Here is a 16,493-nt window from a genome sequence, read left to right as displayed (position 1 = left end):
AGACAGCAAGATGAATGGAGAAGGAAGAAGAAGAGACTTGGGATCTCCCCAGCTTACACCATTTAAAGAAGGAGAAGCCATGGCTATGGGTGTGGCCACATGCATGGCCTCAAGAAAGGTTTGGCTTGGGCAGGATAGGTCTGCAAGGAATGTGTAATCAGGCTTACATTTATATTTCCAGCAAGGGAGGCTCTGGCATACCAAAAATTCTTTTCTACAAACATTAGGAAAACCAAAATTTATTTTTAAAAAATGAAAAAGATTATTGATTTTCACTGAAAATATAACAAATCCCCCAAATCGTAATGATTTTGTAAAAAGTCTTATTTTTCATTCACCCTACATATACATCTTGGGTAAGCATGGATCCCTGCCATTTTAATCATACAGGAACTTAGCCTGGCAAATGCTCACCTTAGTAGGTACTTCCTGGCTCATGGCAGCAGGCTTTGAATGAGAAATGTCCTCGGGTAAGCTCAGGGATTTGAATCCTTGGTCCCCAGTTGGCCACACTGTTTGGAGAGGTTTTGGAGACATGTGACCTTGCTAAAGGGAGCTTGTCCTCTGCTCACTTCCTCTCCATCCTTGGTTTGTGCTTGCGGTCAAAGGCACGAGCTCTCAGCTTCCTGCTCCTGCTGCCACGGTGCCCACTTCCTGCCATGCTTCCTGCAGTAATGGACTTCATCTTCTGGAACCATAAGGCAAAATAAATTCCTTCTTGCATAAGTTGCTTTTGGTCATGATGTTTTCATGACAGCAACCAAGTAACTAAAATATACAGGAATTGCATGCTAGACCTCATGGATCATGTCACCAAAGCAGTGTGGTCCATAATAGTGAAGAGCTAGAAACACCCCAAAACTTTATTTCTGGATGGGTGGATGATTACTGTGTGACACATTTACACAACAGAATACTACTCGACCTTAAATAGGAAGTAAATCCTAAGACGCACGATAACACACAGACTTGGGAATATTGTGCTAAGTAAAATAAGACAAGGGAAGAAAGACAAATGAATACTATATGTCTCCATTTACACAGGTGACCTAGAGAAGTGCAATTTGTAGAGACAAAAAGTAGTTATCAAGTAGACAGAATCCTCGTTGCAAGGACTGGGAAGTGGGGGCGGGGACAGGAGTGGTTTGGTGCTTTGACCTTACATTTTGCAAGGTGGAAACGCTGGAGATTTCTTTCATGAAAACATAAAGCAGGTATATTTGGTAAATACTCATCATGATTATCAGCCATCTCTTCCGGGTTCTTTTTCCTTTTAGTACATAAAGTATTGTCACTTACCCCTCTTACTTGGAATGACAACTCACAGTTCTCAGACACAGGAGACTGTGCTGATAACGTCTAAAAAGGCCTATGCATATCTTCCTCCATTGATCCATAGTTTAGTATCTGACTGGCAAGGAGTTTCAGAGTGTCTACTCTGGAGGTGAGGAATGCCTCCTGAATAGTCTACCTGGGCTCCTCAGAGAGGTTCATTGTCCAAAGACCTCCAGAATTCTGGAATGCTCTCCTCAGCAAGGTTTTACTTTGTTCTTGCCTAAGGTGGTTATTGAGAATTGAGAACATGCCTCCCTTAAAGGTTAGGCACCTTTCCAGGTTTCCTCCTGCCTGTATGTGTTGGGAGGCTCAGTAAGAAAGTCTCAGAACTGTGGTCACCCTTAGTCTAGAATAGAGCCCTCTAACAATGAAACTGTCCTACAAACTTATGCTTCCTTGACTCTATCTACTTTCTAGGTGTATCTTTGCATTCTCTAGCCTGAGTGCCTGTCTTAATCAATTATGTTCCTCCACCCCCAGTTCTCTTCTTTTTACTAGCAATGGAACTTCCCTGAACCATTTTAAGTCTTGAGTCATCTGGTGCAACTGAATGGCATGACAGAGTACCACAGCCCAATCTGCAGTCACTGATCTGATCTTTGCTTCTGTTACTCAAGCAGTAGTTTCATCTTTGATCACTTTGAGGGGAGAGACAGTTGCCTTTTCTAACCCGATGATGCCCTTTTTGCAGACTCTACTCTCTTTCATTTATCCTTACAAACTCATTTTTCTCTGAACATATATATCTTTTTTCTTACAATAGCTTATCAAGTGCAACTTGTAGCAATTAAACAATTCATCATATATATGTGTGTTGTATATATGTATATATGTATGTATGTATGTATGTATGTATGTATGTATGTGTACACTGTTACTCTCTTCAGAAAAGAGCATCACATCCCATTACAGATGGTTGTGAGCCACCATGTGGTTGCTGGGTATTGATCTCAGGACTTTTGGAAGAGCAGTCAGTGCTCTTAACCACTGAGCCATATGTCAGGCCCATGATTAATAACCTTATTTCAACCTTTACCCTAAAGTCAGTTGTGCCATTTTAACTTTTCAATTTGTTGCAGACAAATGTTTCAACATTAGGAAATGTGGATCCCTATGGTTATCAGTAATAGATTCCCAATTCCCTCTGATGAGCCATTAAACCAAAGTAACATACTTTAAATTTTACTACTAAAGACACACCCTGTTCTTGGGTTCTAAGTTCTATGTCATTTCAGAATAAGGTATGATTCAGTAGTAACAATTTTTCTAAAATCCCAGCAGCTTAAATAACAAATTTCTTTTCTTTGCTGTGCCTGTTGCAATGTTGTGCTGTCTAGTTTTATGTCAACTTGACACAAGCTAGAGTTAATTGGGAAGAGTAAACCTCAATTGAGAAAATGCCCCCAAATTGGCCTGTGGCCAAGCCTATGCTAAATTTTCTTAATTTGTAATAGAGGTGTGAGGACCTAACTCATTGTGGGTAGTGGTACTGTAAGGCTCAAGTAAGTCTTAACTACTAGGAGATGCCCCAAGTGAGACACCAAAACAGAGTTCAATGCAAATGCAAGAGTTTTATTTTTCCAGCGCATCAGGGTCAAGCCTCAATCAGCCCCTGTGAGAAGTGACTAGAAGGTGAGCCCAAATGTTTATAACAAGCAGTTTTAATATTTTTAGGGGTACAGGTTACAGTTTAAACTTACTAGCTAAGCATATTGACCTTTGAATCTATTGGCTAGCAAGCATTTGACATGCATTATAACTCTCTCTGGGACCAGAGGGTCAGGTGACTATCAGTACATTCTGTGGTTTTTCAAGAATATCCCTGTTCCTCCTGAGAACTGTAGATGGAGAATGGAACTTGGCCTAGCCTTGACCGGAGGCAGGAAGCTAGTTCTTGGCCTAATCTTGACCTGAGGCAGTGGGTTTAAGGCTATCAAAAACCCCTAGGGTCCTTCAGCATTCTTCAGCAGGTATTCCTGAGGTATTAGAAAACAAGCTAAGGAAGCCTTAAAGAGCAAGCCAGTAAGTGGAATTCTTCCATGGCTTCTGCATCGGTTTGTCCCTGGAGACCCTCCTACCTTGACTTTCCTGGATGACGGGCTACAAGCTGTAAAATGAGATAAACTTGTTCCTCCCCAAGTTGTTTTTGGTCATGGTGTTTAAAAAAGCAATAGAAATCCTAACTCAAGCAGTGTCCTTAAAGGCTTTGTTCACCACAGACACTTAAGGGCACACAAAGATAGGACATCTCTCTACATCTTCTTCCATGGTCAGGGCTTCAGTAGGAAAGAGTGCAACTCATAAAGCTATACCTAATCCATAAGAGGCTATATAACCTGTGATTCCTCTGCAATGACCCACTCTACCAAAGGAAGGAGAGACAGACTTGATGTTTAGTGGTTTGCAGACTGGCTGGAAGAAACAGACTCTAGGTTAGAAGGTATTAAAACTAAAGAAACAGATTCTAGGTACCCGGAAAGTCCCCCAAAGTCACACCTCTGATCTGGACATCGTAGAAAGCCGCACCTCTTCTGCAGTCCTAACTCTACAAACCAAAACCCTTTCTCAATGAGGAAAACGCTATCTCTGGTGTGTAACAGGCCTGCTATGCTGGGAGTGGATGCTGGGAGAGATTCGAGGCTAGCAGTGTTCAGGAGCACTAGTGACGCAGGAAAGCAGGAAGCACTCCACGTGTAGATGGGGCAAGGGCAGCTGCCTACAACTTCTGCTCTCTAATTCTCATGTAAGCGTGTCTGATAATCCAAATGCAAATCACACATGAAAGTCTAGTTGCACTAGCAACCCCAGGATCTATAGGTAGAACAAAGATGCCATTGAACAACTCTCCAACCCTTTCACTGTTTGAAAAGAACAATGGGCATCTAGAAAACACTGTTTATCATTACACACGCGCGCGCACACACACACACACACACACACACACACACACACACTCACTGGTCTACTCTGATTTTGAAAGAGTCCTGTTCAATGGATTAAAACCAGGCTCTCAGAAATTCAGGAAAATTAAAAGTTTCTGATTTTTTTTAAAGACTAATCTAAGGAGAAATCGAATATGCTTTCTTCAAACAAAATATGGAATATACTCTTTCAGGCAAACGTACATGCCCTTAACTCAGTAGAATATCGCTTTCAGGTTTTCCTATACAGTATAGTGTCATCTAGCGATTGTTTTCAGATACAATTCACAAACACTCTCCATATGCAGCAACTTTGATCAAATGGGTGTTTAGTTTCCATAAACAGGCAGGGCAGAGACTCAGAAACACTCTACTCTCAGGTGACTCTACTTACAGCCACTGTTGGCAAAGTCCAGGATGGAGGGAGTCACAGAACAAAGGGTAAAGACTCCCTAATGGCAGGTGGTGTTTGCACTAAGGCCTGTGGCTTTTTGCATATGTTTCATTACCACAGCCTTGTCACTTAGCAACCTGTATTTGCAGTGGAGCTAGGAAACAAGTCTTTGTTGTGTTTGGCCAGAACTATTCCCAAACCAGAACTCTGTTAGAAAAGAAGTTTATATTGGTATTCCCTTGTGATAAACAGTTTTCTTCATTTTGCAAAATAAATAGTTTAAAAAGCAGTATCGTGGAGAATGCCCAATGCAATTCTTATCCTGGTCTCTCTTGAATCTTCTGCAGTTGCCCCAAATTTTATAGGAACGACATCAACTCGTCTATAGGATAGGCACAAGCTGCCTGAGACCCAGAAAGACCTTTAAGCCTACAACAAGTTCAGAGCTCCTTAAAAAAGAAAGCTTTTTTTTTAACCTAAGAAAGACCCTACAGAATGTCTTTTTAAAAAATAGTTTATAAGAAAAGTTTATACATGTTAGCATTCTGTCTAAGCTCCACCCCCACAGTTACCAGGCAACAGCCAGGTGTGCCTGACACTACAAACAGGGCTGCTTGCCTCCTCCTCGCCCTCTTGCTCTTATCCTCTTCCCCCTTTGTCCCTTCTCTCCTGGTTATCCTCCCCACTTCTCTCGGGTGCTCAGGGCCTCTCTCTCTCTCTCTCTCTCTCTCTCTCTCTCTCTCTCTCTCTCTCTCTTCCTCCTCCTCCTCCTCCTCTTTCTCCTCTCAACGTCCCTCCCCATGCCCTCAACAAACCCTATTCTATACTATACTGTCCTGTGTGTGTGGCTGGTCCCTCAGGGGGAAGGGATGCATCAGCATGGATTCACTGAGGCACCCCCTTTCCCTAGACCTCCATAGAACATAATCTCTGAGCTCTCTATCTTTTATAAACACAACAATACACACCCTATTCTGTGGTGTGTGTGTGTGTGTGTGTGTGTGAGAGAGAGAGAGAGAGAGAGAGAGAGAGAGAGAGAATGAATGCATGTTATTCAAATATCTGCCTCTGCTTGAGAAAGTCCATCCTTTAGTCTAATGCTTGTCGACCTCCATTGTATCAACATGATTTCGGCTGACTTTTATTTTAATGTCTTCTTCCACACACAGCCCAACATGCTTTGGCAGCTTCTTTTTGTTCAGAAAACGGGACCAATTATTAAGACAGTGCCAAAAACCAATGTCCCCCATTATCACTTGGAAGCTTAGCTTCTGAGAGCTACCTCTGCTTTGTCATTGCTGAAAGGTCCACTTAGGTTCCAGATGCTAACTCATGTGATCTTATTTTAGTGAGCTGGGGCTTGAGTTCACACCTGTGACTGAAACTCAGAACATTTTGATCAGCATTTGCTACACAAGATTGTTTGTGTCATGTAAAGAGTTATATTAACAGATAAAGAAGAGTGTTAAAAACACTTTAAGATGGTGTGTGTGTGTGTGTGAGAGAGAGAGAGAGAGAGAGAGAGAGAGAGAGAGAGAGAGAGAGAGAGAGCGCCCGAGAATATGCTAGTCAGAAGACAACTTTCTTCTGTTCTCTCCTTTTACTGTGGGTTCTGAAGATCAAACACAGGTTGTCAGTCCCCTGCTGCTGTCTTGGTAGCCTCAAACTGGGTTTGTTTCATGACTCTGCTCTGAAAGGCAAGTTTACTGTGAGCACTGACAGGGATGGGCTGTTGGATGTCTCTTGAAAACTCCTAGGGACTCTGGTATTCTCTCTCTCTCTCTCTCTCTCTCTCTCTCTCTCTCTCTCTCTCTCTCTCTCTGTTTCCTAAGAGGAGAGGTGGGAGTGGGAATTACCACAGAAGACCTGAGATGTCTAGTAGAAGTCACATGACCTCACACTTATAAACCAAACTCTATCTGTTATTGTCTAGGAATCTTCATGAGGTTCACTGAGTCTGCCACTTTAACAATTAAAAGCAGGAAAAATCTCAGGTGTAAAAGATAGTGGGGTGGTGGAGTAGTGGGGGAGGGAGTTCATGATACGGGGGACACAGATAAATGACACAACACAAATCCCAGACAGTACAAACAGAGTGAGTGGTAGGTGCATAAAGACGAGCTTTTATTAGGTGTGAGGAAACACAGACAGTCGCTAAGGCACACAGATTGACGCAGACATTGGGGAGCTGAAGCCCTGCCTCCTCTTAAAGGCTCCAGGTTTTAAGGGTCTTTGAGGCAGGTTCTTCCTTTCCCAAGTGATGGCCGGTTAGTCTGAACAAAGACAGGATAGCTGACTGTCCCACAATTGTGTAACTCATCCTCATCTGGCCTTGAACTTGTTGAGCCAGCAAGTTCATCATCGGGGGCCCCACTGACAAGAACAGCATCCATTTTAGGATACTAGACTTTGGTCTCTGGCTGGAAGGTGAGAGAGAACCCAACCATCTTGGAAGTCCAACATCTCTGTAAACTGGTTAAGGCCCGCCTTCCTGTCAGGGAATCTATCTAATCCCTAGTCACTCAGATACCTGGTAGCAATAGGTTGGTTTTTCTGGATGCTGGTGTGTGTGTGTGTGTGTGTGTGTGTGTGTGTGTGTGTGTGAGAGAGAGAGAGAGAGAGAGAGAGAGAGAGAGAGAGAGAGAGATCTTTATAATAAAGATCTAATTATACAATAGAAAATAAAAGGCAACTAAAGGAATCGAGTATTTTCAGGCTACCTTTCACTGCTGGTTAAAAATGTATATATGTACTGTCTTGTGGCTAGAATTCATTTTAACCTATAAACTCGTTTTATTGCCTGGATGAATCTTTACCAGCAATTCACTGTTAGAATAGCTCCTAACCGAGCTAGTCTGAACATCATCTCCAACTACTTTATGACACGTAGAGAATAATGTTTTGCTTTTGGTTTTGTTTTTTAATTATCATGCCCTTAAGCCAGTGTTAAGCAGCATAGAAGAGCTGGTGGGTGGGTTGGAGATTTAATCCGAGATGTCTTTGAGGCATTAAATGAAGCTGAATTACAGGCTAGCTCAGTAGTTCTCAGCCTTCCTAATGCTCCCGTGCTTTTATACAGTCCCTCGTGTTGTGATAATTCCCTAACATCAAAATGAGTTGCTACTTCTTAACTTTAATTTTGCTACTGCCATGGGTCATAATGTAAATATCTGATATGCAGGGTATCTGATGTGCTTTGTGACTCATAGGTCGAGAGCCGTTTCCTTAAGCTTCATTTTTCATTTATTTCTTAAATTCAATTTAGGCTTATTTGCTTATGTTAAGGAAAAGAAAACGATGGGTTTGGTTTGAAAGTGAATTTACCGTTTACCATGGGCAATGACAGGCATGGGTTGTTGAATGTCTCTTGCCAACTCCCAGGGATTCTGGTATTTGAAGAAAGGCAAGAGATAATCTGAAATGGATAGGCAGCTTATAAGACAAAATGTGGTCCTGTTTGAGAGTGGGCTGACAGTGATAGGACCCTCCAAAAAAATGTGTCACTCAGCCAGAGGGCTTGGCTGCAACTCTTAACTGGTAGGACACTTTGTGGTCTTTCCCCTAGGATGATAGGAGTCATCTTTACTTGGCTATGTCCTCATCACAAACCTTGGGGGCTTCCCTCTGCTAAGTTTCTCCTCCCTTAACCAACTGGCTCCTTGAGTGGGGCATGTAGAAAAAGATGACTCAAGAAAAAATGTAGCTCATTCCCTGGACCCAGCTACCCAGCTGTCAAATTTACCTTCATGTAGACATTTGGGAACTACAGTTTCCGAATTAATTACACTCCTGTGAGTTCAAGCAGCATTAGGACCAAGCAAAGGTAAACAGAGATTGAACCCAAAAGGACTTGGAGGTGGGAGAGATGTATAAAAAACACTTGAGGTAAGTCATCTGTACACATGTTTTGATTGCATTGAATTTAGGAAAAAGAAAAGGTGATTTTCTGTAAGAAAGTCACAGGGAACCCTGGTCTCTCTTGCTGTTAATAACTACAGATGTTTGTATGATCATTAACATAGAAACACAATGAAAAGGTTTGGCTTGCAGGAGTTTGGTGTTAGGTACCCTTTGGGGATTAGGGGTTGCCTTGAATGCTGGATAGGAAGATAGAGTTGCTTTTAATTTGGCTATGTACAGATTTCAATCGCTCTTCATGTACCTTGCAACTAAGGAAGAGGAAAAACATGGAAAAAAATCAGTACCACGCAAAGCTGGAAAATGGGACATAAAGTGAGTCTCCAGGGACGATTTCACTCCCAGAATTTTGCTCCCACTTTGCAAAGGCTTTAAAAAGTCAAGAGCTCTCTGCTCCCAGACCCGGTGAGAGAGAGACCCAACCGCCTGGTCAGATGGGCACTCCTGAGGCTGCAGAGCGGAAGAGACCACCAACTCTGCTTACCCCTGCCCACATCCCTGGCCCAAGAGGAAACTGTATAAGGCCTCTGGGCTCCCGTGGGGGAGGGCCCAGGAGCGGCAGGACCCCTGCCTGAGACACCGCCGGAACCTGAAAGAAACAGACCGGATAAACAGTTCTCTGCACCCAAATCCCGTGGGAGGGAGAGCTAAACCTTCAGAGAGGCAGACAAGCCTGGGAAACCAGAAGAGACTGCTCCCTGCACACACATCTCGGACGCCAGAGGAAAAAGCCAAAGACCATCTGGAACCCTGGTGCACTGAAGCTCCCGGAAGGGGCGGCACAGGTCTTCCTGGTTGCTGCCGCTGCAGAGAGCCCGTGGGCAGCACCCCACGAGCGAACTTGAGCCTCAGGACCACAGGTAAGACCAACTTTTCTGCTGCAAGAAAGCTGCCTGGTGAACTCAAGACACAGGCCCACAGGAACAGCTGAAGACCTGTAGAGAGGAAAAACTACACGCCCGAAAGCAGAACACTCTGTCCCCATAACTGACTGAAAGAGAGGAAAACAGGTCTACAGCAGTCCTGACACACAGGCTTATAGGACAGTCTAGCCACTGTCAGAAATAGCAGAACAAAGTAACACTAGAGATAATCTGATGGCGAGAGGCAAGCGCAGGAACCCAAGCAACAGAAACCAAGACTACATGGCACCATCGGAGCCCAATTCTCCCACCAAAACAAACATGGAATATCCAAACACACCAGAAAAGCAAGATCTAGTTTCAAAATCATATTTGATCATGATGCTGGAGGACTTCAAGAAAGACATGAAGAACTCCCTTAGAGAAAAAGTAGAAGCCTACAGAGAGGAATCGCAAAAATGCCTGAAAGAATCGCAAAAATCCCTGAAAGAATTCCAGGAAAACATAAATAAACAAGTAGAAGCCCATAGAGAGGAGACACAAAAATCCCTGAAAGAATTCCAGGAAAACATAAATAAACAAGTAGAAGCCCATAGAGAGGAGACACAAAAATCCCTGAAAGAATTCCAGGAAAACATAAATAAACAAGTAGAAGCCCATAGAGAGGAGACACAAAAATCCCTGAAAGAATTCCAGGAAAACACAATCAAACAGTTGAAGGAATTAAAAATGGAAATAGAAGCAATCAAGAAAGAACACATGGAAACAACCCTGGATATAGAAAACCAAAAGAAGAGACAAGGAGCTGTAGATACAAGCTTCACCAACAGAATACAAGAGATGGAAGAGAGAATCTCAGGAGCAGAAGATTCCATAGAAATCATTGACTCAACTGTCAAAGATAATGTAAAGCGGAAAAAGCTACTGGTCCAAAACATACAGGAAATCCAGGACTCAATGAGAAGATCAAACCTAAGGATAATAGGTATAGAAGAGAGTGAAGACTCCCAGCTCAAAGGACCAGTAAATATCTTCAACAAAATCATAGAAGAAAACTTCCCTAACCTAAAAAAAGAGATACCCATAGACATACAAGAAGGCTACAGAACTCCAAATAGATTGGACCAGAAAAGAAACACCTCCCGTCACATAATTGTCAAAACACCAAACGCACAAAATAAAGAAAGAATATTAAAAGCAGTAAGGGAAAAAGGTCAAGTAACATATAAAGGCAGACCTATCAGAATCACACCAGACTTCTCGCCAGAAACTATGAAGGCCAGAAGATCCTGGATTGATGTCATACAGACCCTAAGAGAACACAAATGCCAGCCCAGGTTACTGTATCCAGCAAAACTCTCAATTAACATTGATGGAGAAACCAAGATATTCCATGACAAAACCAAATTTACACAATATCTTTCTACAAATCCAGCACTACAAAGGATAATAAATGGTAAAGCCCAACATAAGGAGGCAAGCTATACCCTAGAAGAAGCAAGAAACTAATCGTCTTGGCAAGAAAACAAAGAGAATGAAAGCACACAAACATAACCTCACATCCAAATATGAATATAACGGGAAGCAATAATCACTATTCCTTAATATCTCTCAATATCAATGGCCTCAACTCCCCAATAAAAAGACATAGATTAACAAACTGGATACGCAACGAGGACCCTGCATTCTGCTGCCTACAGGAAACACACCTCAGAGACAAAGACAGACACTACCTCAGAGTGAGGCTGGAAAACAACTTTCCAAGCAAATGGTCAGAAGAAGCAAGCTGGAGTAGCCATTCTAATATCAAATAAAATCAATTTCCAACTAAAAGTCATCAAAAAAGATAAGGAAGGACACTTCATATTCATCAAAGGAAAAATCCACCAAGATGAACTCTCAATCCTAAATATCTATGCCCCAAATACAAGGGCACCTACATACGTAAAAGAAAACTTACTAAAGCTCAAAACACACATTGCACCTCACACAATAATAGTGGGAGATTTCAACACACCACTCTCATCAATGGACAGATCATGGAAACAGAAATTAAACAGTGATGTCGACAGACTAAGAGAAGTCATGAGCCAAATGGACTTAACGGATATTTATAGAACATTCTATCCTAAAGCAAAAGGATATACCTTCTTCTCAGCTCCTCATGGTACTTTCTCCAAAATTGACCATATAATTGGTCAAAAAACGGGCCTCAACAGGTACAGAAAGATAGAAATAATCCCATGCGTGCTATCGGACCACCACGGCCTAAAACTGGTCTTCAAAAACAATAAGGGAAGAATGCCCACATATACGTGGAAATTGAACAATGCTCTACTCAATGATAACCTGGTCAAGGAAGAAATAAAGAAAGAAATTAAAAACTTTTTAGAATTTAATGAAAATGAAGATACAACATACCCAAACTTATGGGACACAATGAAAGCTGTGCTAAGAGGAAAACTCATAGCGCTGAGTGCCTGCAGAAAGAAACAGGAAAGAGCATATTTCAGCAGCTTGACAGCACACCTAAAAGCTCTAGAACAAAAAGAAGCAAATACACCCAGGAGGAGTAGAAGGCAGGAAATAATCAAACTCAGAGCTGAAATCAACCAAGTAGAAACAAAAAGGACCATAGAAAGAATCAACAGAACCAAAAGTTGGTTCTTTGAGAAAATCAACAAGATAGATAAACCCTTAGCCAGACTAACGAGAGGACACAGAGAGTGCGTCCAAATTAACAAAATCAGAAATGAAAAGGGAGACATAACTACATATTCAGAGGAAATTCAAAAAATCATCAGATCTTACTATAAAAACCTATATTCAACAAAATTTGAAAATCTTCAGGAAATGGACAATTTCCTAGACAGATACCAGGTACCGAAGTTAAATCAGGAACAGATAAACCAGTTAAACAACCCCATAACTCCTAAGGAAATAGAAGCAGTCATTAAAGGTCTCCCAACCAAAAAGAGCCCAGGTCCAGACGGGTTTAGTGCAGAATTCTATCAAACCTTCATAGAAGACCTCATACCAATATTATCCAAACTATTCCAAAAAATTGAAACAGATGGAGCACTACCGAATACCTTCTACGAAGCCACAATTACTCTTATACCTAAATCACACAAAGACACAACAAAGAAAGAGAACTTCAGACCAATTTCCCTTATGAATATCGACACAAAAATACTCAATAAAATTCTGGCAAACCGAATTCAAGAGCACATCAAAACAATCATCCACCATGATCAAGTAGGCTTCATCCCAGGCATGCAGGGATGGTTTAATATACGGAAAACCATCAACGTGATCCATTATATAAACAAACTGAAAGAACAGAACCACATGATCATTTCATTAGATGCTGAGAAAGCATTTGACAAAATTCAACACCCCTTCATGATAAAAGTCCTGGAAAGAATAGGAATTCTAGGCCCATACCTAAACATAGTAAAAGCCATATACAGCAAACCAGTTGCTAACATTAAACTAAATGGAGAGAAACTTGAAGCAATCCCACTAAAATCAGGGACTAGACAAGGCTGCCCACTCTCTCCCTACTTATTCAATATAGTTCTTGAAGTTCTAGCCAGAGCAATCAGACAACAAAAGGAGATCAAGGGGATACAGATCGGAAAAGAAGAGGTCAAAATATCACTATTTGCAGATGACATGATAGTATATTTAAGTGATCCCAAAAGTTCCACCAGAGAACTACTAAAGCTGATAAACAACTTCAGCAAAGTGGCTGGGTATAAAATTAACTCAAATAAATCAGTTGCCTTACTCTATACAAAAGAGAAACAAGCCGAGAAAGAAATTAGGGAAACGACACCCTTCATAATAGACCCAAATAATATAAAGTACCTCGGTGTGACTTTAACCAAGCAAGTAAAAGATCTGTACAATAAGAACTTCAAGACACTGAGGAAAGAAATTGAAGAAGACCTCAGAAGATGGAAAGATCTCCCATGCTCATGGATTGGCAGGATTAATATAGTAAAAATGGCCATTTTACCAAAAGCAATCTACAGATTCAATGCAATCCCCATCAAAATACCAATCCAATTCTTCAAAGAGTTAGACAGAACAATTTGCAAATTCATCTGGAATAACAAAAAACCCAGGATAGCTAAAACTATCCTCAACAATAAAAGGACTTCAGGGGGAATCACTATCCCTGAACTCAAGCAGTATTACAGAGCAATAGTGATAAAAACTGCATGGTATTGGTACAGAGACAGACAGATAGACCAATGGAATAGAATTGAAGACCCAGAAATGAACCCACACACCTATGGTCACTTGATTTTTGACAAAGGAGCCAAAACCATCCAATGGAAAAAAGATAGCATTTTCAGCAAATGGTGCTGGTTCAACTGGAGGGCAACATGTAGAAGAATGCAGATCGATCCATGCTTATCACCCTGTACAAAGCTTAAGTCCAAGTGGATCAAGGACCTCCACATCAAACCAGACACACTCAAACTAATAGAAGAAAAACTAGGGAAGCATCTGGAACACATAGGCACTGGAAAAAATTTCCTGAACAAAACACCAATGGCTTATGCTCTAAGATCAAGAATTGACAAATGGGATCTCATAAAACTGCAAAGCTTCTGTAAGGCAAAGGACACTGTGGTTAGGACAAAACGGCAACCAACAGATTGGGAAAAGATCTTTACCAATCCTACAACAGATAGAGGCCTTATATCCAAAATATACAAAGAACTCAAGAAGTTAGACCGCAGGGAAACAAATAACCCTATTAAAAATGGGGTTCAGAGCTAAACAAAGAATTCACAGCTGAGGAATGCCGAATGGCTGAGAAACACCTAAAGAAATGTTCAACATCTTTAGTCATAAGGGAAATGCAAATCAAAACAACCCTGAGATTTCACCTCACACCAGTGAGAATGGCTAAGATCAAAAACTCAGGTGACAGCAGATGCTGGCGAGGATGTGGAGAAAGAGGAACACTCCTCCATTGTTGGTGGGATTGCAGACTGGTAAAACCATTCTGGAAATCAGTCTGGAGGTTCCTCAGAAAATTGGACATTGAACTGCCTGAGGATCCAGCTATACCTCTCTTGGGCATATACCCAAAAGATGCCTCAACATATAAAAGAGACACGTGCTCCACTATGTTCATCGCAGCCTTATTTATAATAGCCAGAAGCTGGAAAGAACCCAGATGCCCTTCAACAGAGGAATGGATACAGAAAATGTGGTACATCTACACAATGGAATATTACTCAGCTATCAAAAACAACGAGTTTATGAAATTCGTAGGCAAATGGTTGGAACTGGAAAATATCATCCTGAGTGAGCTAACCCAATCACAGAAAGACATACATGGTATGCACTCATTGATAAGTGGCTATTAGCCCAAATGCTTGAATTACCCTAGATCCCTAGAACAAACGAAACTCAAGACAGATGATCAAAATGTGAATGCTTCACTCCTTCTTTAAATGAGGAAAAAGAATACCCTTGGCAGGGAAGAGAGAGGCAAAGATTAAAACAGAGACTGAAGGAACACCCATTCAGAGCCTGCCCCACATGTGGCCCATACATATACAGCCACCCAATTAGACAAGATGGATGAAGCAAAGAAGTGCAGACCGACAGGAGCCGGATGTAGATCGCTCCTGAGAGACACAGCCAGAATACAGCAAATACAGAGGCGAATGCCAGCAGCAAACCACTGAACTGAGAATAGGTCCCCTGTTGAAGGAATCAGAGAAAGAACTGGAAGAGCGTGAAGGGGCTCGAGACCCCAAAAGTACAACAATGCCAAGCAACCAGAGCTTCCAGGGACTAAGCCACTACCTAAAGACTATACATGGACTGACCCTGGACTCTGACCCCATAGGTAGCAATGAATATCCTAGTAAGAGCACCAGTGGAAGGGGAAGCCCTCGGTCCTGCTAAGACTGAACCCCCAGTGAACTAGTCTATGGGGGGAGGGCGGCAATGGGGGGAGGGTTGGGAGGGGAACACCCATAAGGAAGGGGAGGTGGGAGGGGGATGTTTGCCCGGAAACCGGGAAAGGAATAACACTCGAAATGTATATAAGAAATACTCAAGTTAATAAAAAAAAAAGTCAAGAAAATTTAACATGCATTCTTTACATATGATATCCTAAACAATCCCCTATGACAACTATTCTCAGGGTGTCCCCATTGTATTAGTTCTAAGTATCTAGAGATGACTAGATACTTAGTATCAATCATATGTAGAGATGACTGGATGTATACAGGCACGACACCATTTCATAAAGAGACAGTCATAGATGTCTACGTCAAGGATCCCAGAACTAGAAACAACTGTTCCAGCAATTGGTATATACGTTTTTGAGAGCATGGACCTAGTCTAGAATTCCCAAATTTTAGAGCTAGAACATGAGAAGCTTATTTGAAACACAGACTGTCGGACTCAGTTGTAAGATTCTGATTTAGTGTGTTGGACTTGAAGTCTAAGAATCTGCACCATTAGCTAAGTCATCCCTTTGATTTAGGGTGATTAGGTTCATCAGTAAAACATGCACAAAATAAAATATTCTTATTCTTCATCTCATACACATATTTATGTATGGATTCCGAACATGAGAAAACCACATCCTTGCCTTCTGTTGTTGCCTCCTGACCCGTTAGAGTGCTCCTTTCTCAGTTGCCTATTATGCTAGACTTTATTTTAGCTTGGCATTCTGTGCCCTTTTAGCTGAAGACCCTTGGAATGACCTGGAATAACAGATCTACTTGAAAGCAAAAATATCACAAACTTTAGATCTAATTTCTCCAACAAAAAACCTCAGGGAAACTGTGAGGGATAGGTGGGGAGGCACAAGTGGGAAGGGACAATGGGGAGGGACAAGTGGGAGGGACATTAGGGAGGGACAGTCGGGAGGGACAGATGGGAAGGGACAGGTGGGAGGGACAGTGGGGAGGGACAGATGGGAAGGGACAGGTGGGAGGGACAGTGGGGAGGGACAGGTGGGAGGGACAGGGGGAGGGATAGGTGGGAGGGACAGTGGGAAGGGACAGTAGAAAGGGA

At 41.9% G+C, this 16,493-nt stretch overlaps 1 pseudogene; it reads right to left on the bottom strand.

The window, feature by feature from the left end:
* The window catches only part of LOC134480080 (platelet-activating factor acetylhydrolase IB subunit alpha2-like), a 53,013-nt pseudogene extending 43,924 nt beyond the window's left edge, over positions 1-9,089 (bottom strand).
* Positions 9,090-16,493: the final 7,404 nt, after the last annotated feature.

This window comes from Rattus norvegicus, chromosome 8 (genome assembly GCF_036323735.1).
Source record: "Rattus norvegicus strain BN/NHsdMcwi chromosome 8, GRCr8, whole genome shotgun sequence".
NCBI lineage: Eukaryota > Metazoa > Chordata > Mammalia > Rodentia > Muridae > Rattus > Rattus norvegicus.
This window is presented reverse-complemented; position numbering and strand designations above follow the sequence as displayed.